The sequence below is a fragment of the Zea mays genome, chromosome 9 (genome assembly GCF_902167145.1).
Source record: "Zea mays cultivar B73 chromosome 9, Zm-B73-REFERENCE-NAM-5.0, whole genome shotgun sequence".
In the NCBI taxonomy this organism is placed as follows: domain Eukaryota; kingdom Viridiplantae; phylum Streptophyta; class Magnoliopsida; order Poales; family Poaceae; genus Zea; species Zea mays.
The window spans coordinates 10,391,144-10,414,533 of NC_050104.1; positions in this window are offsets into that span (position 1 = coordinate 10,391,144).

Genomic DNA, 23,390 nt, shown 5'->3' on the forward strand with positions numbered 1-23,390 from the left:
TTGGCTTTTGCAATCGTGCTTTCTTCTCTTCCCATTCTTATTCTCAAGACATTTGTAATCAAAGCAAGAGACATCAAGTTGTGGTGGTCCTTGTAGGGGTCTAAGTGACCCGTTTGATTAAGAAGAAAGCTGACTTGGTCTAAGTGACCGTTTGAGAGAGGGAAAGGGTTGAAAGAGACCCGGTCTTTGTGACCACTTCAACGGGGAGTAGGTTTGGAAGAACCGAACCTCGGTAAAACAAATCACTGTGTCATCCGCTCTATTTCTTTGGTTGATTTGTTTTCGCCCTGTCTTTCGGACTTGGATTTATTTCTAACGCTAACCCCGACTTGTAGTGTGAGCTTAAATTTGTAAATTTCAGATTCCGTCTATCCACCCCCCTCTAGGCGACTTTCAATTGGTATCAGAGCCCAGTACTTCATTAGAGTCTAACAACTCGAAGTGATGTCGGGAGGATCCGCTAAGTGGGAGATGGAGACAGACACAAGCCGCGGGAAGGCTCCATCAAAGGAGTTCGGCCCCAAAGGAAGGGAGGAATCACCTCCGCGCGTCAAGTCGCATCGGAGTGGCGACAAGAAGAAGAAGATGAAGAAAGTTATCTACTACGAGACCGATTCTTCGTCGCCCTCCACCTCCGGCTCCGACGCACCGTCCGTCACTTTTAAGCGCCAAGAGCGCAAGAAGTTTAGTAAGATCCCCTTACGCTATCCCCGCATTTCTAAACGTACTCCATTACTTTCCGTCCCACTAGGCAAACCACCAGTTTTTTACGGTGAAGATTATTGTATGTGGAGTGATAAAATGAGGCACCATCTAACCTCACTCCATGCTAGTATTTGGGACATTATTGAGTTTGGAGCACAGGTACCACCCGTAAGGGATGAAGGCTATGATTTGGACGAGGTCGCCCAAATCTGGCACTTTGACTCCCAAGCTACCACTATACTCCTCGCTTCTCTATGTCGAGAGGAGTATAACAAGGTGCAAGGGCTTAAGAGTGCCAAAGAGATTTGGGACGTGCTAAAGACCGCACATGAAGTGGACGAGGTGACCAAGATCACCAAACGGGAGACAATCGAGGGGGAGCTCGGTCGATTCATCCTCAACCAAGGAGAGGAGCCACAAGCAATGTACAACCGGTTCAAGACCTTGGTCAACCAAGTGTGCAACCTCAGGAGCACCAAGTGGGATGACCATGAAATGGTCAAGGTTATTCTAAGATCACTTGTTTTTCTTAATCCTACACAAGTTCAATTAATTTGTGGTGATCCTAGATATAAGCTAATGTCTCCCGAGGAGGTTATAGGAAAATTTGTGAGCTTTGAGTTGATGATCAAAGGCTCCAAGCAAATTATCGAGCAAGGCGACACCTCCACACGCGAGGTGAAACCCGTCGCATTCAAAGCGACAGAGGAAATGAAAGAAGAGCCTACATCAAGTAGGCTCCCCATCGACGCCTCCAAGCTCGACAACGAGGAGATGGCGCTCATGAGAGCACCTAGAGGGGGGGGGTGAATAGGTGATCCTGTGAAACTTAAACTTATAGCCACAAAAACTTGTTAAGTGTTAGCACAATAATCGCCAAGTGGCTAGAGAGGAGTCTCAACAAAACACAATACCACAAGAGATCAAACACAGAGATGACACAGTGGTTTATCCCGTGGTTCGGCCAAGACCAACGCTTGCCTACTCCACGTTGTGGCGTCCCAACGGACGAGGGTTGCAATCAACCCCTCTCAAGCGGTCCAAAGACCAACTTGAATACCACAGTGTTTTGCTTTGCCTTTCAATATCCCGTTTACGAGGAATCTCCACAACTTGGAGCCTCTCGCCCTTACACTTGAGATTCACAAAGAAATACGGAGTAAGGGAGGAACTAGTAACGCACACAAGACTCAAAATCAGAGCAACAACACGCACACAAGTCGCAACAAGAGCTCACAACACAACTCAATGAGTTCACAACTCAACAAGAGCTCTAGATGCTATCACAATGAACCAAATGCGCGGAATCGATGTCTTGGTGCTTAGGAATGTTGTAGGAATGCTTGGTGTTCTCCTCCATGCGCCTAGGGGTCCCTTTTATAGCCCCAAGGCAGCTAGGAGCCGTTGAGAGTAAATCTGGAAGGCTGATCTTGCCTTCTGTCGACTGGTGCACCGGACAGTCCGGTGCACACCGGACACTGTCCGGTGCCCGATTTCTTTCCTTAAACGGCGCAGCCGACCGTTGGCCGCCAGAGAGCCGTTGGCGCACCGGACATGTCCGGTGCCCCCTTCTAGCCGTTGGCTCGGCCACGTGTCCCGCGCAGATCGCGCGGCCGACCGTTGGCCCGGCCGACCGTTGGCTCACCGGACAGTCCGGTGAATTATAGCCGTACGTCGCCGGTAAATTCCCGAGAGCGGCCAGTTTGCCCGAGGCAGTCTGGCGCACCGGACAGTCCGGTGCTCCAGACCGAACAGCCTTTTGGCTGTACACAGCCAACTTTTCTCTGACTCGATTTCTCCTGTTTCAAGCACTTAGACACAACACATTAGTCTTCAAAACAATGTACTAAGGCTTAGAAACATACCTTTACTCTTGATTTGCACTTCGTCCATCCATGGGTATAGATTCACATTTAAGCACTTGTGTTGGCACTCAATCACCAAAATACTTAGAAATGGCCCAAGGGCACATTTCCCTTTCAATCTCCCCCTTTTTGGTGATTTATGCCAACACAACATAAAGCAACTAGAACAAGTGCAATATCACTTCAAATAAAACTCAAATTTATTTTGATTCAATTTTGGCATATATGGATCATCCTTTGCCACCACTTGGTTTGTTTTTGCAAATCAAAACTCCAATTTCTATCTCTAAGTCAAACACACATGTTAAGTCATAAGAGAGTCATTTCAGGAGTATTTGATTCAGGATTCCAAAAACTCCCCCTTTTTCCCATAATCAACATTTCTCCCCACAAGAAGTCAACTTTTGACACGAGAGACAATAAAAGAGTTTTGACAAACACAAACTCTATTCTACTATTTTCAAAATCCTCTCAAGTGGTAGCTGATCCATTTATCACTTTGGCCTTTATTTTCTCCCCCTTTGGCATCAAGCACCAAAACGGGATTAATGTTGGCCCTTTTAACCCCATTGCCTCACCAAAATCTTCAAAAAGAATACAAAGGCAATGAGAGTACATGAGATGAACTTGGAATAAGTTACCCTCTCATCGGAGTGCAGTGGAAGTCTTTCATGGTCCAAGTCCACCTTTTCCCTTCCAAACCTCCTTTGAGACTAAAACAAGCAAACTCAAGCACATGGTTAGTCTCAAAGGGTCAAGTTGTAGCACATCTCCCCCTAAATATGTGCATCACTTGCACAAAGGACTTGTGAGGTCCGGGGAATGTTTGTACAACTTGAGCACCATAAGTAAGCAACGAAATGCATAAGGAACATGATCAAGGGCATAAACACATGTATGCTATAAATCAATCCAAGTTCCGCGAATCTAAGACATTTAGCTCACTACGCAACCTGCAAAAGGTCTTCTCATCTAGAGGCTTGGTAAAGATATCGGCTAGCTGGTTCTCGGTGCTAACATGAAACACTTCGATATCTCCCTTTTGCTGGTGGTCTCTCAAAAAGTGATGCCGGATGTCTATGTGCTTTGTGCGGCTGTGTTCAACAGGATTTTCCGCCATGCGGATAGCACTCTCATTGTCACATAGGAGTGGGACTTTGCTCAGATTGTAGCCAAAGTCCCGAAGGGTTTGCCTCATCCAAAGTAGTTGTGCGCAACACTGCCCTGCGGCAACATACTCGGCCTCAGCGGTGGATAGGGCAACGGAGGTTTGTTTCTTAGAGTTCCACGACACCAGGGACCTTCCTAAGAATTGGCACGTCCCTGATGTACTCTTCCTATCGACCTTACATCCAACATAGTCGGAATCTGAGTATCCAACCAAGTCAAAGGTAGACCCCTTTGGATACCAGAGCCCGAAGCAAGGCATAGCAACCAAATATCTAAGAATTCGCTTCACCGCCACTAAGTGACACTCCTTAGGATCGGATTGAAATCTAGCACACATGCATACGCTAAGCATAATATCCGGTCTACTAGCACATAAATAAAGTAAAGACCCTATCATTGACCGGTATGCTTTTTGATCAACGGACTTACCTCCTTTGTTGAGGTCGGTGTGTCCGTCGGTCCCCATCGGAGTTTTTGCGGGCTTGGCGTCCTTCATCCCAAACCGCTTCAGCAAGTCTTGCGTGTACTTTGTTTGGGAGATGAAGGTGCCGTCCTTGAGTTGCTTCACTTGAAACCCAAGGAAGTAGTTCAACTCGCCCATCATCGACATCTCGAATTTCTGCATCATAACCCTGCTAAACTCTTCACAAGACTTTTGGTTAGTAGAACCAAATATTATGTCATCAACATAAATTTGGAACACAAAAAGATCACTGTCGCAAGTCTTAGTAAAAAGAGTTGGATCGGCTTTCCCAACCTTGAAAGCATTAGCAATTAAGAAGTCTCTAAGGCATTCATACCATGCTCTTGGGGCTTGCTTAAGTCCATAGAGCGCCTTAGAGAGTTTACACACGTGGTCGGGGTACCGTTCATCCTCGAAGCCAGGGGGTTGCTCCACGTACACCTCCTCCTTGATTGGACCATTGAGGAAAGCGCTCTTCACATCCATTTGGTACAACCTGAAAGAATGGTGAGCGGCATATGCTAGCAAGACACGAATTGATTCTAGCCTAGCCACAGGAGCAAACGTCTCCTCAAAGTCCAAACCTGCGACTTGGGCATAACCTTTTGCCACAAGTCGAGCCTTGTTCCTCGTCACCACCCCGTGCTCGTCCTGTTTGTTGCGGAACACTCACTTGGTTCCCACAACATTTTGCTTGGGACGAGGCACCAGTGTCCAAACTTCATTGCGCTTGAAGTTGTTGAGTTCCTCCTGCATGGCCAATACCCAATCCGGATCTAGCAAGGCCTCCTCTACCCTGAAAGGCTCAATAGAAGAGACAAAGGAGTAATGCTCACAAAAATTAACTAATCGAGATCGAGTAGTTACTCCCTTGCTAATGTCACCCAAAATTTGGTCGACGGGATGATCCCTTTGAATCACCGCTCGAACTTGGGTTGGAGGTGCCGGTTGCACTTCTTCCTCCATCACGTGATCATCTTGTGCTCCCCCTTGATCACACGCCTCCTTTTGAAGAACCTGTTCAACGTCTTGAGTTGGGGGATGCACCGTTGTTGAGGAAGAAGGTTGATCTCGTTCATCTTGTTCCTGTGGTCGCACTTCTCCAATCGCCATGGTTCGTATAGCGGCCGTCGGAACATCTTCTTCATCTACATCATCATAATTAACAACTTGCTCTCTTGGAGAGCCATTAGTCTCATCAAATACAACGTCGCTAGAGACTTCAACCAAACCCGATGATTTGTTGAAAACTCTATACGCCTTTGTATTTGAGTCATAACCTAACAAAAACCCTTCTACAGCTTTGGGAACAAATTTTGAATTTCTACCCTTCTTCACTAGAATGTAGCACCTGCTCCCAAATACACGAAAGTAAGATACATTGGGTTTGTTACCGGTTAGTAGCTCATACGAGGTCTTCTTGAGGAGGCGATGAAGGTAGACCCTGTTGATGGCGTGGCAAGCCGTGTTCACGGCTTCCGACCAAAAACGCTCGGGGGTCTTGAATTCTCCAAGCATCGTCCTCGCCATATCGATTAGCGTCCTGTTCTTCCTCTCTACCACACCATTTTGCTGTGGCGTGTAGGGAGCGGAGAACTCGTGCTTGATCCCTTCCTCCTCAAGGAACTCCTCCACTTGAAGGTTCTTGAACTCGGACCCGTTGTCGCTCCTTATCTTCTTCACCTTGAGCTCAAACTCATTTTGAGCTCTCCTGAGGAAGCGCTTGAGGGTCCCTTGGGTTTCAGACTTATCCTGCAAAAAGAACACCCAAGTGAAGCGGGAAAAGTCATCAACAATAACTAAACCATACTTACTTCCTCCTATGCTTAGATAGGCGACGGGTCCAAAGAGGTCCATATGTAGCAGCTCCAGGGGTCTTGATGTGGTCATCACATTCTTGCTGTGATGCGCTCCTCCCACCTGTTTACCTGCCTGACAAGCTGCACAAGGTCTATCTTTTTCGAATTGTACGTTAGTCAAACCTATCACGTGTTCTCCCTTTAGAAGCTTGTGAAGGTTCTTCATCCCCACATGTGCTAAGCGGCGATGCCACAGCCAGCCCATGCTAGTCTTAGCAATTAAGCATGCATCTAGACCGGCCTCTTCTTTTGCAAAATCAACTAAGTAAAGCTTGCCGTCTAATACACCCTTAAAGGCTAGTGAACCATCACTTCTTCTAAAGACAGACACATCTACATTTGTAAAAAGACAATTATATCCCATATTGCATAGTTGACTAACAAATAGCAAATTGTAACCAAGAGACTCAACTAAAAACACATTGGAGATAGAGTGCTCATTAGAAATTGCAATTTTACCTAACCCTTTTACCTTGCCTTGATTCCCATCACCGAATATAATTGAATCTTGGGAATCCTTATTCTTGACGTAGGAGGTGAACATCTTCTTCTCCCCCGTCATATGGTTTGTGCATCCGCTGTCGATAATCCAGCTTGAACCCCCGGATGCATAAACCTGCAAGGCAAATTTAGGCTTGGGTCTTAGGTACCCAACTCATGTTGGGTCCTACAAGGTTAGTGCAAATATCCTTAGGGACCCAAATGCAAGTTTTGTCTCCCTTGCATTTTGCCCCTAACTTCCTAGCAACTATTTTCCTATCCTTTCTACAAATAGCAAAGGAAGCATTTAAAGCATGATAAATTGTAGAGGGTTCATTCATTACTTTCCTAGGAACATTAACAACATTTCTCCTAGGCATATTATGAACAACATTTCTCCTACCAACATTTCTATCATGCACATAAGAAGAACTAGAAGCAAACATGTCATGAGAATCAAAAGCATCATATGTGTTACATCTCCTATAAGCATTTCTAGATTGTCTCCTATCATGGTACATAAAGGCATGGTTCTCTTGCACACTACTAGCCATAGGGGCCTTCCCTTTCTCCTTGGCGGAGATGGGAGCCTTATGGCTTGTCAAGTTCTTGGCTTCCTTCTTGTAGCCAAGTCCATCCTTAATTGAGGGGTGTCTACCAATTGTGTAGGCATCCCTTGCAAATTTTAGCTTATCAAAATTACTCTTGCTAGTCTTAAGTTGAGCATTAAGACTAGCCAATTCATCATTAAGTTTGGAAATTGAAACTAGGTGTTCACTACAAGCATCAATGTCAAAATCTTTACACCTATTGCAAGTTTCAACAATTTCTACACAAGATGTTGATTTACTAGCTATTTCTAACTTAGCATTCAAATCATCATTAACACTTTTTAATTTAGAGATGGATTCATGACAAGTAGATAATTCACTAGAGAGCATTTCATTCCTTTTAATTTCTAGAGCAAGAGAATTTTGTGCACTAACAAATTTATCATGCTCCTCATATAAAAGATCCTCTTGATTTTCTAGTAATCTATTCTTGTCATTCAAAGCATCAATCAACTCATTAATCTTATTAATTTTAGATCTATCTAATCCCTTGAATAAGCATGAGTAATCTATCTCATCATCATCACTAGACTCATCCTCACTTGAAGAAGCATAAGTACTAGTATCATGAGTGCTTACTTTCTTCTCCCTTGCCATGAGGCAAGTGTGACGCTCGTTGGGGAAGAGGGATGACTTGTTGAAGGCGGTGGCGGCGAGTCCTTCATTGTCGGAGTCGGAGGAGGAGCAATCCGAATCCCACTCCTTTCCGATATGTGCCTCACCCTTGGCCTTCTTGTAATGCTTCTTCTTCTCCCTTTTGTTCCCCTTTTCCTGGTCACTTTCATTATCGGGACAGTTAGCAATGAAATGACCAATCTTACCACATTTGAAGCACGAGCGCTTCTCCTTTGTCTTGGTCTTGTGTAACGCCCTGAATTTGGGGGTAGAATTTTTTTCTTCTTTTCTTTCACCAAATTCAGGCGTTACCCTTTTCTTTTTCTCATTCCCTCGCTAAACCTTGATCTTTTCCAAAGTTATAACGGAGTTCGGCTTGGAATTCCCGTGTAAAGAAAAACCCTAAAATTACTTGATGTTGTTTGATGCACCATGCCGAACTATGCATTCTTTGATTTGCTTAGGGATGTAAGTGCATTCATTTAGAAAGATCGGATTTCGAAAGGGAGAAAAACCTTTTTTTTCTTTTTCTTTTTCTTTCTCTCTCTCTTTTTTCTCTCTCCCGCGTCGTGGACCGCCCCTGGCCGGCCCAGTCGCCCCTCCCGCGCGCCCCCTTTGGGCCCAGTTGGCCCATGCCGCCCCCCTCCCTTTATTTTTCCCAAAACCCCTCTCCCTCTCCCTCCCTCTCACTTTCTCTCTTCCCTACCCAAGCCGCCGCCCCCTACCCAAGCCGCCGCCCCCTGCCCTAGCCGCCGCCCCCGCCGCTCGGCCGCCCCGGCTCCGGCACAACCGCCCGCCCCTGCCCAGCCGCCCCTGCGTGCCGCTGGCTCGGCCGCCCCCGCCCCTGCCCCAGGCCGGTTCAACCGCCCCCTGGCCGGTTCAACCGCCCCCCTTTTTTTATTTATTTTATTTTTTTTATATTATTATATTGTCTTTCATTACTGTTACTTATTTTATTTTAGGTAGGTTAATCATTGTTCATATTATTGAAATAGGAAACTTAATTTAGAATTTTGTTATGCTAGTTAGTTCATACAACTAATTGTTTATCCAGTCTGATCAACTAAAAACGACTAGGTTTCCATTAGTGCATATAACTGAATTCTTTTGTTAGAACCAATTGTAACTAATCATTAGTGCATAAGCTTTAACCCCCCCTCCCGCGAGACCTTTTCCCGTTTCTTTCTAACCATAATGAGTGCGATACTGAATGTCATACTTGATGCATATTCACTTTATTTGTTCCCTTGTATGATGTACTGTTTGTTTCCCAATTTGAATGGATGAATGTATGTATGCTTGCAATCGCATAGAGAACGATCCGGTCGAAGAGCCCGAGGAACTCGCAGGAGAAGCCCCTGAGCAGCAGTCGTTTGGTGGAGGCAAGTGTCCTTTGACCTATCTCTGTCCTATTCATTATTTAATTCACCTCCCGCTTTACACATTTATACCTAAGGATCGACTAGCTTTTGTTATCCATGTCCTTGATTCCTGTTTGGGTTGGATTATTATTACCTAGCTTTATGCTATTGCTTAACTCTAATCAATGAACATGATGAGATTATCTATGATACGCTGTTTTCCCTTCTCTTATTATGATGTTGTACTTGTGACCTTCAAGGGGGCTCGAGCGGTTTCTCGAGTGCCTCTCCGTAAGGACCTGTTCTATGGATGACCGCCCGGGAAAATAGTGCAACCATGAGGGTGGAATGGGGTGCCCTTAGCTGAATAATTAGAGGAACCGGGGTGTAGTTCGCTTAGCCGTCGTGCCGTCAATGGGGCTCGGTGTATGCGGCTCGCTCTGCCAAGTTTGGGTTCGCCCCTTGGGGAGGAGTGCGGTGCATTTAGGAAACCTAACGGGCGGCTACAGCCCCGAGGAATCTTTGTAAAGGCTACGTAGTGAAACCCTGCCTATTCACCTTGGTAGTGTTTAAGGGTTTGATCGGCCCGAGGCAAGAGGGAATCACGGCTTGTGGGTAAAGTGCACAACCTCTGCAGAGTGTTTGAAAAAACTGATATATCAGTCGTGCTCACGGTTATGAGCGGCCAAGGGAGCTCCAGTGATTAGTGGTACTTGATCAGAGACATTGTGGTACAGGTGGCTATGAGATCGATGGTTCTGGTTATGACTATGGTGCTGGTAAGTGGTATTCTTTCCGCTTGGAAAGGGTACATCGGGTTAATAACTTGGGTTAATGCTAAAACTTGGCTTTCTATTAGTAAATAATAATCTGACCAACTAAAAGCAACTGCTTGACTTATCCCCACATAAAGCTAGTCCACTACAGCCAAACAGGATACTTGCTGAGTATGTTGATGTGTACTCACCCTTGCTCTACACACCAAACCCCCCCCAGGTTGTCAGCATTGCAACCACTGCTCAGGCGAAGATGAAGCTGTGGAAGGAGACTTCCAGGAGTTCCAAGACTACGACGAGTTCTAGGTGTGGGTTAGCGGCAACCCCCAGTCGGCTGCCTGTGAAGGCCGCAGTTATCTACGTTTCTTTTCCGCACTTTGATTTATTGTAAGAACTATATGGACGTCTCAGACGTATGATGTAATCAACTATTATTCCCTTTTAATACTATTTTGAGCACTGTGTGATGATGTCCATATTATGTAACTGCTGTGTACGTGAATAACTGATCCTGGCACGTACATGGTTCGCATTCGGTTTGCCTTCTAAAACCGGGTGTGACATAAGTGGTATCAAAGCCGTGCTGACTGTAGGACCGCTAACCTAGAGTAGAATGGTCGTTCTAAGGACTATAGACCTCTGTCCCTTCCTTGACTTTGATATCCCTTCAAAAGTTGGTCATACCGACCAAACCTATGTTCTACTATATATTATACCTTGCTGAAAATCATGTTTTATTCTAATCCTTCATTCACTTATGATTCATTATTTGCTGGTCATATTAACTCTGTTCTCACCCTTTTGCTTGCGATGTCTTTTATAGATGGCTCGACTTAGACACACTGCACGAAAGTCAGTCATCCCCTTCTTACCCTCCCGCCTTGCTGAGCGTCCGCTTCGCCGTCCTGTGGCCGGACAGTCCAGCCACTTGGAGAGACTGCACCACCGCCTGCATGAGGAGCAGGAACGTCGACGACAGGAGCAGCAGGGCTCTTCTTCCTCGCTCCACCAGGAGATAGAGTCTGTGAGGAGCTGCTCCCCTAAGCTTTCTCTGGAGCCGCCCCCTGCACCACCACTGGGCGTCCCAGCTTCTGGAGTAGCTGCTGGAGGAGACCCAGACGACGGAGATGGCGACGACAGCTCGAGCCACGGCACCGACCTCTCTGCTAACCATGAGCTGGAAGGATGGTTTGCTCGATCCATCACTCGCGACGCTGCTCGCGGGTGTCACTTCCACGATGCGCTCGATACCCTGCTACGTCGGGCATTTGACCGGCATACTTGGTCCGTCGAGTATCGCTGTGTGGTCTACCAGCATAGTCGCGGGGTCTACCCGGACCGCTGGGAGGCAACTTGCTTGGTGCGCCGTCCGGAGAACAGTCTCCAGGGTGCAGAGGCCTGCTCAGAGCACTATTCTATTTCTGAGCGGGACTCAGCTGAGGCAGCCATGCAAGATGCTACACGGCGTGCGCTTTCGCACTACTGCTCGGTTTTCGGTGGGGTAGCTGACGGTCTTGACCTGAAGTATTACCCCCGCCGTTCATCTGGCAGCACAGGAGGCGTGATTGTCTCACCTGTCGGTGAGGGCAATCCTAGGTTGAGCAGCACAGTCAACCTAGCCGCCGTGCTAAACACGGAGCTGGACCATGCACTAGACGAGCTGAGTAGGGCTCGTGCTGAGATCGCCCAGCTGCGGGCTGAGCGCGCGGAACGTCGTCACCTGGAGGATGGTTCCCCCGCTCCCTTCGGGACTCAGCACCTGTACCGCTCACCTCGGCGTGGATCCCAGTCTTATGGCAACCCCGACTGCAAGACCAAGATAACTCTGGAACCATAGATCGTTATAGTTGGATCTTGTAATTAATACAAAATATATATACATAGAAGCTTCAGTCTTAGCGTTAGTCTCGGTCTTAGTTAGTTTTAGTTAGACAGGGTAGTTTGCTATATCCTGTGCATTTATGTTTGTCATGATGAACTATGTTTGGTTTGGATCTTTGTAATGATTGTCACCAGAGTGTGGGTATCCCCTGCATTTTGGTTTACCTATTATGTTAATAAAGTTAGTTATATAGTTGGGAAACCCTTTTATTCCACTTTCCTCTTTATCTGAGAAGCTGTGTGGTCTGTGTTGGAGATCAGTGAAGATGCTCATCTGTTCAGTGCTGTTGAAGAATTCCATACTCTTTTCTTATGCTGCAAGATTTGCCAGATCAGTTCTGATGTGTGGTTGCATTCTGCAGATGTCAGAGAACAGGCGCAGAGGAGGAAGGCGTGCTCAACAGGAGCGAGCCGCTCCGCAGGATGAGGTGCCCCAGCAGCAGCACCTACCGCCCCCGCCTCCGATGTCGATCGAGCAGATGTTTCTGATGCAGACTCAAGCAGTTCAAGCTATCGGTCAGACTTTGGCCGCCATTCAGCAGCAGCAGCAGCAACAGCAGCAGGCCCCACCTCAGCCTCAGATGCCTCAGATGCCTAGAGACAAGCGTGCTGAATTCATGAGAGGTCATCCACCAACGTTCGCTCATTCTTCTGACCCTATGGATGCTGAAGATTGGCTGCGCACTGTGGAGCGGGAGTTGCACACCGCTCAGTGCGATGACAGGGAGAAAGTCTTGTATGGTCCCCGTCTGTTGAGAGGAGCAGCCCAATCATGGTGGGAGTCTTACCTCGCCACCCATGCCCACCCTGACGCTATCACTTGGGAAGAGTTCAGAAGTAGCTTTCGTCAGTACCATGTTCCTGCGGGTCTGATGACAGTGAAGAAGGAGGAGTTCCTGGCTCTCAAGCAAGGGCCGTTGTCTGTCAGTGAATACCGGGACAGATTTCTGCAGTTGTCTCGCTATGCTCCTATAGATGTCAACACTGACGCCAAGCGACAGTACCGTTTCCTGAGAGGCTTGGTTGACCCTCTGCAGTACCAACTGATGAATCACACCTTCCCGACATTCCAGCACCTGATTGACAGAGCAATCATGACAGAAAGGAAGCGTAAGGAGATGGAAGATCGTAAGCGCAAGATCAGTGGACCCCAGCCTGGAAGCAGCAGTCGTCCTCGTTTCTCAAGCAATCAACCTCAGCAGTTCAGGCAGAACCAGCGTCCACCTCAGCATTAGCAGTTCCAAAGGCAGTATCCTCAGCATCAGTACCAGAACCGTCAGAGCAATCAGTCAGGAGGTCAGTTTCAAAGGCAGAATCAGCATGCACCTCGTCTTCCTGCCCCAGCAGCCCAGCAGAACAGTCAGGCAGCACCAGCTCAGGTTGGAAACAGAGCGTGTTTCCACTGTGGAGAGCAAGGCCACTGGGTGATGCAATGTCCGAAGAAGGCAGCCCAGCAGCAGTCAGGCCCCAATGCCCCAGCAAAGCAGAATGTGCCTCAGCCTGGAGCAGGCAATCGCCCTCAGCCGCGCTATAATCATGGAAGGCTGAATCACTTGGAGGCTGAAGCAATTCAGGAGACCCCCGGCATGATAGTAGGTATGTTCCCAGTCGACTCCCATATTGCAGAAGTGTTATTTGATACCGGAGCAACGCATTCTTTCATTACTTCATCATGGGTAGAAGCACATAATCTTCCAATTACTACCATGTCAACCCCCATTCAAATCGACTCAGCCGGTGGTAGAATTCGAGCCGATAGCATTTGTTTGAATATAAGTGTGGAAATAAGGGGGATAGCGTTTCCCGCCAACCTTATAGTAATGGGTACTCAGGGAATAGATGTCATCCTAGGGATGAATTGGTTAGATAAGTATCAGGCAGTTATCAGCTGTGATAAAAGGACAATCAAGTTGGTGTCTCCACTAGGAGAGGAAGTGGTGACCGAGTTAGTCCCGCCTGAGCCAAAGAAAGGAAGTTGTTATCAGCTAGCTGTTGATAGCAGTGAAGCAGACCCAATTGAGAGTATCAAGGTTGTGTCCGAGTTCCCGGATGTGTTTCCAAAGGACTTACCGGGTATGCCACCAGAGCGGAAAGTTGAGTTTGCCATAGAGCTTCTTCCCGGAACCGCCCCTATCTCTAAGAGAGCTTATATAATATCTGGACCAGAGTTGGTTGAACTTAAGAAGCAAATTGATGAGCTGTCAGAGAAAGGTTACATTCGGCCAAGCACCTCGCCTTGGGCCGCCCCTGTCCTATTTGTAGAAAAGAAAGATGGCACCAAAAGGATGTGCATCGATTACCGAGCTTTGAATGAAGTCACGATCAAGAACAAGTATCCCTTGCCCAGAATAGAAGATCTGTTCGACCAGTTGAGAGGAGCCAGTGTGTTCTCCAACATTGATCTGAGGTCAGGTTATCATCAGCTCAGGATCCGACCTTCGGACATTCCGAAGACGGCATTTATTACCAAGTATGGTTTGTATGAGTTCACAGTGATGTCTTTTGGTTTGACCAATGCGCCAGCGTTCTTCATGAACTTGATGAACAGTGTATTCATGGATTATCTTGATAAGTTTGTGGTGGTATTCATTGATGACATTCTGATTTATTCTCAAAGCGAAGAAGAGCATGCAGATCATTTGAAGATGGTGTTGCAGAGATTGCGAGAGCACCAGTTGTATGCAAAGTTGAGCAAGTGTGAGTTCTGGATCAGTGAAGTCCTGTTCTTGGGTCATATAATCAACAAAGAAGGATTGACTGTGGATCCGAAGAAAGTGGCAGACATTCTGAACTGGAAAGCGCCAACAGATGCTCGAGGAATCAAGAGTTTCATTGGAATGGCCGGATATTATCGGCGATTCATTGAAGGGTTTTCGAAGATTGCGAAACCAATGACAGCGTTGCTAGGCAACAAAGTTGAGTTCAAGTGGACCCAGAAATGCCAAGAGGCCTTTGAAGCGCTGAAAGAGAAGTTGACTACAGCGCCTGTCCTAGTCTTGCCCGATGTGCACAAGCCTTTTTCGGTGTATTGTGATGCTTGTTACACAGGTTTGGGATGCATGTTGATGCAAGAGGGAAGAGTTGTGGCTTACTCGTCCCGACAGTTGAAGGCTCATGAGAAGAATTACCCAATCCATGATCTAGAGTTGGCAGCAGTGGTTCACGCACTGAAGACATGGAGGCACAATCTGTATGGACAGAAATGTGATGTTTACACAGATCACAAGAGTCTGAAGTACATATTCACTCAGTCAGAGTTGAACATGAGGCAACGAAGATGGTTAGAGTTGATCAAAGATTATGAGTTGGAGATTCATTACCATCCAGGCAAAGCAAACGTAGTGGCAGATGCTTTGAGCAGAAAGAGTCAAGTCAATCTGATGGTCGCTCGTCCGATGCCTTATGAGTTGGCCAAGGAGTTGGACAGGTTGAGTCTCGGATTTCTGAACAATTCTCGAGGAGTCACAGTTGAGTTGGAACCTACCTTAGAGCGTGAAATCAAAGAAGCGCAGAAGAATGATGAGAAGATCAGTGAGATCCGGCGACTGATTCTAGATGGCAAAGGCAAAGATTTTCGAGAAGATGCAGAAGGCGTGATATGGTTCAAAGACCGCTTGTGTGTTCCCAATGTCCAGTCCATTCGGGAGTTGATCCTTAAGGAAGCTCATGAGACAGCTTATTCGATTCACCCTGGCAGTGAGAAGATGTATCAGGATCTGAAAAAGAAATTCTGGTGGTACGGAATGAAAAGGGAAATCGCAGAGCATGTGGCTATGTGCGATAGCTGTCGAAGAATTAAGGCAGAGCACCAGAGACCTGCTGGATTGTTGCAACCGTTGCAGATCCCTCAGTGGAAATGGGATGAAATTGGTATGGATTTCATAGTCGGATTGCCTCGCACTCGAGCCGGCTACGATTCCATTTGGGTAGTAGTGGATCGTTTGACCAAGTCAGCCCACTTCATACCTGTCAAGACCAACTACAACAGTGCAGTATTGGCAGAATTGTATATGTCTCGGATCGTTTGTCTTCATGGTGTGCCAAAGAAGATAGTGTCAGACAGAGGAACGCAGTTCACCTCTCATTTCTGGCAGCAGTTGCATGAAGCCTTGGGCACGCATCTGAATTTCAGTTCAGCTTATCACCCGCAGACAGATGGCCAGACCGAAAGAACCAATCAAATTCTTGAAGACATGTTGAGAGCCTGTGCGTTGCAAGATCAGTCCGGATGGGATAAGAGATTGCCTTATGCAGAGTTTTCCTATAACAACAGTTACCAGGCCAGTTTGAAGATGTCACCATTTCAGGCGCTCTATGGAAGGAGTTGCAGAACTCCGTTGCAATGGGATCAGCCTGGAGAGAAGCAAGTGTTTGGGCCAGACATTTTGCTTGAAGCCGAAGATAACATCAAGATGGTTCGAGAGAATCTGAAAATAGCGCAATCAAGGCAGCGAAGCTATGCAGACACAAGGAGAAGAGAGCTGAGTTTTGAAGTCGGAGACTTTGTCTATCTGAAAGTGTCGCCGATCAGAGGAGTCAGAAGATTCGGAGTGAAAGGCAAGCTAGCACCCCGCTACATTGGTCCGTATCAGATTCTTGCAAGACGTGGAGAAGTGGCCTATCAGCTCAGTTTGCCCGAGAATTTGTCTGCTGTGCATAATGTCTTTCATGTGTCTCAGTTGAAGAAGTGCTTGCGTGTGCCAGAAGAGCAGTTGCCAGTGGAAGGTCTTGAAGTCCAAGAGGACTTGACCTACGTTGAGAAGCTAGTGCAAATCCTTGAGGTTGCAGACAGAGTCACCCGAAGGAAGACCATCAGAATGTGCAAAGTCAGATGGAATCACCACTCTGAGGAAGAAGCAACCTGGGAGCGTGAAGATGATCTGATGGCTAAATACCCTGAGCTCTTTGCTGGCCAGCCCTGAATCTCGAGGGCGAGATTCTTTTAAGGGGGATAGGTTTGTAACGCCCTGAATTTGGGGGTAGAATTTTTTTCTTCTTTTCTTTCACCAAATTCAGGCGTTACCCTTTTATTTTTCTCATTCCCTCGCTAAACCTTGATCTTTTCCAAAGTTATAACGGAGTTCGGCTTGGAATTCCCGTGTAAAGAAAAACCCTAAAATTACTTGATGTTGTTTGATGCACCATGCCGAACTATGCATTCTTTGATTTGCTTAGGGATGTAAGTGCATTCATTTAGAAAGATCGGATTTCGAAAGGGAGAAAAACCTTTTTTTTTCTTTTTCTTTTTCTTTCTCTCTCTCTTTTTTCTCTCTCCCGCGTCGTGGACCGCCCATGGCCGGCCCAGTCGCCCCTCCCGCGCGCCCCCTTTGGGCCCAGTTGGCCCATGCCGCCCCCCTCCCTTTATTTTTCCCAAAACCCCTCTCCCTCTCCCTCCCTCTCACTTTCTCTCTTCCCTACCCAAGCCGCCGCCCCCTACCCAAGCCGCCGCCCCCTGCCCTAGCCGCCGCCCCCGCCGCTCGGCCGCCTCGCCGCTCGGCCGCCCCGGCTCCGGCACAACCGCCCGCCCCTGCCCAGCCGCCCCTGCGCGCCGCTGGCTCGGCCGCCCCCGCCCCTGCCCCAGGCCGGTTCAACCGCCCCCCCTTTTTTTATTTATTTTATTTTTTTTATATTATTATATTGTCTTTCATTACTGTTACTTATTTTATTTTAGGTAGGTTAATCATTGTTCATATTATTGAAATAGGAAACTTAATTTAGAATTTTGTTATGCTAGTTAGTTCATACAACTAATTGTTTATCCAGTCTGATCAACTAAAAACGACTAGGTTTCCATTAGTGCATATAACTGAATTCTTTTGTTAGAACCAATTGTAACTAATCATTAGTGCATAAGCTTTAACCCCCCCTCCCGCGAGACCTTTTCCCGTTTCTTTCTAACCATAATGAGTGCGATACCGAATGTCATACTTGATGCATATTCACTTTATTTGTTCCCTTGTATGATGTACTGTTTGTTTCCCAATTTGAATGGATGAATGTATGTATGCTTGCAATCGCATAGAGAACGATCCGGTCGAAGAGCCCGAGGAACTCGCAGGAGAAGCCCCTGAGCAGCAGTCGTTTGGTGGAGGCAAGTGTCCTTTGACCTATCTCTGTCCTATTCATTATTTAATTCACCTCCCGCTTTACACATTTATACCTAAGGATCGACTAGCTTTTGTTATCCATGTCCTTGATTCCTGTTTGGGTTGGATTATTATTACCTAGCTTTATGCTATTGCTTAACTCTAATCAATGAACATGATGAGATTATCTATGATACGCTGTTTTCCCTTCTCTTATTATGATGTTGTACTTGTGACCTTCAAGGGGGCTCGAGCGGTTTCTCGAGTGCCTCTCCGTAAGGACCTGTTCTATGGATGACCGCCCGGGAAAACAGTGCAACCATGAGGGTGGAATGGGGTGCCCTTAGCTGAATAATTAGAGGAACCGGGGTGTAGTTCGCTTAGCCGTCGTGCCGTCAATGGGGCTCGGTGTATGCGGCTCGCTCTGCCAAGTTTGGGTTCGCCCCTTGGGGAGGAGTGCGGTGCATTTAGGAAACCTAACGGGCGGCTATAGCCCCGAGGAATCTTTGTAAAGGCTACGTAGTGAAACCCTGCCTATTCACCTTGGTAGTGTTTAAGGGTTTGATCGGCCCGAGGCAAGAGGGAATCACGGCTTGTGGGTAAAGTGCACAACCTCTGCAGAGTGTTTGAAAAAACTGATATATCAGTCGTGCTCATGGTTATGAGCGGCCAAGGGAGCTCCAGTGATTAGTGGTACTTGATCAGAGACATTGTGGTACAGGTGGCTATGAGATCGATGGTTCTGGTTATGACTATGGTGCTGGTAAGTGGTATTCTTTCCGCTTGGAAAGGGTACATCGGGTTAATAACTTGGGTTAATGCTAAAACTTGGCTTTCTATTAGTAAATAATAATCTGACCAACTAAAAGCAACTGCTTGACTTATCCCCACATAAAGCTAGTCCACTACAGCCAAACAGGATACTTGCTGAGTATGTTGATGTGTACTCACCCTTGCTCTACACACCAAACCCCCCCCAGGTTGTCAGCATTGCAACCACTGCTCAGGCGAAGATGAAGCTGTGGAAGGAGACTTCCAGGAGTTCCAAGACTACGACGAGTTCTAGGTGTGGGTTAGCGGCAACCCCCAGTCGGCTGCCTGTGAAGGCCGCAGTTATCTACGTTTCTTTTCCGCACTTTGATTTATTGTAAGAACTATATGGACGTCTCAGACGTATGATGTAATCAACTATTATTCCCTTTTAATACTATTTTGAGCACTGTGTGATGATGTCCATATTATGTAACTGCTGTGTACGTGAATAACTGATCCTGGCACGTACATGGTTCGCATTCGGTTTGCCTTCTAAAACCGGGTGTGACATCTTGCTTGACTATCCCTTGCGACCTTTAAGTGCCGTCTTGAAGCGCTTAATGATGAGGGCCATCTCCTCATTATTTAGCCCGGCCGCCTCAACTTGCGCCACCTTGCTCGGTAGCGCCTCCTTGCTCCTCGTTGCCTTGAGAGCAGTGGGTTGAGGCTCATGAATAGGACCGTTCAACGCGTCGTCCACATATCTTGCCTCCTTGATCATCATTCGCCCGCTTACGAACTTCCCCAGAACTTCTTCGGGCGACATCTTGGTGTACCTAGGATTTTCACGAATGTTGTTCACCAAATGAGGATCAAGAACGGTAAAGGACCTTAGCATTAGGCAGACGACGTCGTGATCCGTCCATCGCGTGCTTCCGTAGCTCCTTATTTTGTTGATAAGGGTCTTGAGCCGGTTATATGTTTGAGTTGGCTCCTCGCCCCTTATCATTGCGAACCGTCCAAGCTCGCCTTCCACCAACTCCATCTTGGTGAGCAAGGTGACATCATTCCCCTCATGAGAGATCTTGAGGGTGTCCCAGATCTGCTTGGCATTGTCCAAGCCGCTCACCTTATGGTACTCGTCCCTGCACAAAGAGGCTAGCAACACAGTAGTAGCTTGTGCATTTTTATGAATCTGTTCATTAATAAACATGGGACTATCCGTACTATCAAAGTGCATTCCACTTTCTACAATCTCCCATATGCTAGGATGGAGAGAGAACAAGTGACTACGCATTTTGTGACTCCAAAATCCGTAGTCCTCTCCATCAAAATGAGGAGGTTTACCAAGTGGAATAGATAATAAATGAGCATTAGTACTTTGAGGAATACGAGAGTAATCAAAAGAAAAGTTCGAATTGACCGGTTTCTTTCTCTCGTATTCGTTGTGGTCGTCGTCCTTTTGGGAGGAAGTAGACTCATCGCTGTCGTAGTAGACGATCTCCTTGATGCGTCTTGTCTTCTTCTTCTTCCCATCTTTGCGTCTGTGGCCCGAGCCTGAGTCGTTGGACTTGTCATCCCTTGGCTCGTTGACGAAGGACTCCTTCTCCTTGTCGTTGATCACGATTCCCTTCCCTTTAGGATCCATCTCTTCGGGCGGTTAGTCCCTTTGTGAAGAGAACTGCTCTGATACCAATTGAGAGCACCTAGAGGGGGGGTGAATAGGTGATCCTGTGAAACTTAAACTTATAGCCACAAAAACTTGTTAAGTGTTAGCACAATAATCGCCAAGTGGCTAGAGAGGAGTCTCAACAAAACACAATACCACAAGAGATCAAACACAGAGATGACACAGTGGTTTATCCCGTGGTTCGGCCAAGACCAACGCTTGCCTACTCCACGTTGTGGCGTCCCAACGGACGAGGGTTGCAATCAACCCCTCTCAAGCGGTCCAAAGACCAACTTGAATACCACAGTGTTTTGCTTTGCCTTTCAATATCCCGTTTGCGAGGAATCTCCACAACTTGGAGCCTCTCGCCCTTACACTTGAGATTCACAAAGAAATACGGAGTAAGGGAGGAACTAGTAACGCACACAAGACTCAAAATCAGAGCAACAGCACGCATACAAGTCGCAACTCAACAAGAGCTCTAGATGCTAGATGCTATCACAACTCAACAACACAACTCAATGAGTTCACAACTCAACAAGAGCTCACAACACAACTCAATGAGTTCACAACTCAACAAGAGCTCTAGATGCTATCACAATGAACCAAATGCGCGAAATCGATGTCTTGGTGCTTAGGAATGTTGTAGGAATGCTTGGTGTTCTCCTCCATGCGCCTAGGGGTCCCTTTTATAGCCCCAAGGCAGCTAGGAGCCGTTGAGAGTAAATCTGGAAGGCTGATATTGCCTTCTGTCGACTGGTGCACCGGACAGTCCGGTGCACACCGGACACTGTCCGGTGCCCGATTTCTTTCCTTAAACGGCGCAGCCGACCGTTGGCCGCCAGAGAGCCGTTGGCGCACCGGACATGTCCGGTGCACACCGGACATGTCCGGTGCACACCGGATAGTCCGGTGCCCCCTTCTAGCCGTTGGCTCGGCCACGTGTCCCGCGCAGATCGCGCGGCCGACCGTTGGCCCGGCCGACCGTTGGCTCACCGGACAGTCCGGTGCACACCGGACAGTCCGGTGCACACCGGACAGTCCAGTGAATTATAGCCGTACGTCGCCGGTAAATTCCCGAGAGCGGCCAGTTTGCCCGAGGCAGTCTGGCGCACCGGACACTGTCCGGTGCACCACCGGACAGTTCGGTGCTCCAGACCGAACAGCCTTTTGGCTGTACACAGCCAACTTTTCTCTGACTCGATTTCTCCTGTTTCAAGCACTTAGACACAACACATTAGTCTTCAAAACAATGTACTAAGGCTTAGAAACATACCTTTACTCTTGATTTGCACTTTGTCCATCCATGGGTATAGATTCACATTTAAGCACTTGTGTTGGCACTCAATCACCAAAATACTTAGAAATGGCCCAAGGGCACATTTCCCTTTCAGCTCATCATCAAGAGCTTTCGCCAAATCCTCAAGCAAAGGAAGAGGAGAGACTACAAACCCCGTTCCAAGAAGGTTTGCTACAAATGTGGTAAGCCTGGTCATTTTATTGCTAAATGTCCATTATCTAGTGATAGTGACAGGGGCGACGACAAGAAGGGAAAGAGGAAGGAAAAGAAGAGATATTACAAGAAGAAGGGCGACGATGCCCACGTGTGTCGGGAATGGGACTCCAGCAAGAGCACCACCGACTCCTCCTCCGACGAGGACGCTGCCAACATCGCCGTCACCAAAGGTCTCCTCTTCCCCAACATCGGCCACAAGTGCCTCATGGCTAAGGACGGCAAAAAGAAGAAGGTAAAATCTAGAGCCTCCACTAAATATGCGACATCTAGTGATGAGGATAACTCTAGTGATAATGAAGATAACTTGCTTAGTCTTTTTTCCAACTTAAACATGCAACAAAAAGAAAAACTAAATGAATTGATTAGTGCTATTAATGAGAAGGATGAACTTTTGGATAGCCAAGAGGAATTCCTTATTAAGGAAAATAAGAAGCATGTTAAAGTTAAAAATGCCTATGCTCAGGAGATAGAAAAATGTGAAAAATTAACTAGTGAGCTTAGCATTTGCCATGACACTGTCTCTAACCTTAGAACTGAGAATGCCAAATTACTTGCTAAGGTTGAGAAATTAAATGGATGTGATGATTCTCTTGTTAATCTTAAAAATGATAATGCTAGTTTAATTTCTAAGATTGATAAGTTGAATGAATCACTTTCTAGCCTTAAATTTGAAAATGATAAACTAATTTCTAAGGCTAAAAATTTAAATGTTTGCAATGTTTCTATTTCCAATCTTAGAGATGAGAATGCCATGTTACATGCTAAGATTGATGAATAAAATGCATGCAAACCCTATACATCTATTGTTAGTCATGTCTCTATTTGCACTAGATGTAGAGATATTAATATTGATGCTATCCATGATCACATTGCTATGATTAAACAACAAAATGATCATATAGCTAAACTAGATGCTAAAATTACCGAGCATGAACTAGAAAATGAAAAATTTAAATTTGCTCGTAGCATGCTTTATAATAGGAGACGCCCTGGCATTAAGGATGGCATTTGCTTCCAACAGGGAGACAATGTCAAGCTTAATGCCCCCAAGAAATTGTCCAACTTTGTTAAGGGCAAGGCTCACATGGCACAGGATAACGAGGGTTACATTTTATATCCTGCTGGTTATCCTGAGCATAAGATTAGGAGAATTTATGCTAGAAAGTCTCATTCAGTTTCCCATCATGCTTTTATGTACAAGAATGAGGAATCTAGCTCTAGGCATTCCACTCACATTAAAATGCCTAAAAATAAAACTTCTACTGCATCAAATGAACCCAATGTTTCATTTAAGACTTTTGATGCTTCTTATGTGCTCACTAACAAACCAGGCAAAGTAGTTGCCAAATATGTTGGGGGCAAACACAAGGGCTCCAAGACTTGTGTTTGGGTACCCAAGGTGCTTGTTTCTAATGTAAAAGGAGCCAAGACCGTTTGGGTACCTAAGAACAAGGCCTAAACTTGTTTTGTAGATTTATGCATTCGGGGGCTCAAGTTGGATAATTGATAGCGGGTGCACAAACCACATGACTGGGGAGAAAAGGATGTTCTCCTCCTACGAGAAAAACGATGATCCCCAA